Below are 1,343 nucleotides of genomic sequence, written 5' to 3'. Positions count from 1 at the left end.
CTGGAGAGTGGCATTGCTGTGTGCTGGCCTTACAGGCTCAGATGGGAGTCCTTTAGTGCCACATTCTGCCATCCAAGAGTGGTCCCACGGGTGCACGTGGAAGCCCGACCATGACCGCTTTCATTAGATAGCCTCACAACATGCCAGTTTCTTTTAAAACCCGTAATAGATGTATCACCTGACTATTCATTTTAGCCTGTGGCCATCAAACCACTTTGGGGCTGGGAAGGTCTAGGTGCTAAAGACCAGCCCTTCGACGTGTGGGACCACTTCTGGGCCGCTAGGAGTCCAGGCAGAAGAGGCTTACCTTTGGCAGGAAACGAGGTAGAGGGTTTTGTTTTGTAACATGACTTTGCAGTGTCTCCTTACCGCTGGAACTAATACCCAAAGAGCAGGTAACCTAAGAGCCAGACCTGTCCCCTCTCTGTCATCCTGGCTGCTGGCCGGCAAGGGTTGGGGGGACTCTGACCTGGGTCTCCATGGTGCTGCCTGCAGCACAGGCCTGGCGAGCCCCCCCCCCCCCCCCCCCCGCCCCAGCCCAGGCACTTCAAACTTCAGGTGAAGGAAGTGCCCCTTCCTCTTCCCTGCTTGAAGCTGCTTTGAACCATCAAATGCTCTCACTTTCCCTTCCCTCAGAAATTGTAACTCCAGTTTAAAAGAAAAATACCCCCCCCTCCTTTGGGCAGTTACAGCAGTTGAGGTGAAGGGAACGATCCCATCCCCACTATGAGGTGGAGGCCAGGTCACATTTATTTCCAGCCTTCCTCCTTCCTCTTGCCCAGCTCATTTTTTTTTTTTTCTTGAAACCTCAAGTTCCCTTTTCTCAACACCATTATCAGCCTGTTTTTCTTTCCTTCTGAACTGCTTTCTTCACCTTGCTCTCCACTCATCCTTAGTGCCCAGGCTGCCTGCTGCTTCTGTGTAGCTGTCTGCAGACCCTACCACCTCTGGGCCCAGGCTGCTGCTGGGTGTCTGCTGTCCACCCAGCCTGCTCCCTGCTGCACCTTGGTGCAGCAGGGCGGCCGCCTTTGAGAATTTGATGACCTCTGTGCCATCTGCCGTGAAAGATGCACACAACACAATTTTTGAAGTTACACACACACACACACACACACCATCATGGGAGTCCTGGGCCTACAGCTCCACCCAAACATATATCTCCTCTAGGGAGAAGTGGGAGGCTGGGGAGGAAAGCCAGTTGCAGTGTGAGGGCCCTGAGGGAGCCAAGGGAACAGCTAGTGGGGGGGGGGGGGGGGGCTGGGGAAGCCTGCTGCCTCCCTCCCTCCCCTGCCAGGCACGGAGGCGCTGAGTTGTTCTGTTCCCTAACGCTTGTGTGGGCTGCG

This window comes from Acinonyx jubatus, chromosome E1, assembly GCF_027475565.1.
Source record: "Acinonyx jubatus isolate Ajub_Pintada_27869175 chromosome E1, VMU_Ajub_asm_v1.0, whole genome shotgun sequence".
Lineage (NCBI taxonomy): Eukaryota > Metazoa > Chordata > Mammalia > Carnivora > Felidae > Acinonyx > Acinonyx jubatus.
The sequence above is the reverse complement of the archived record's forward strand: the minus strand, read 5'-3'. Positions refer to the sequence as shown.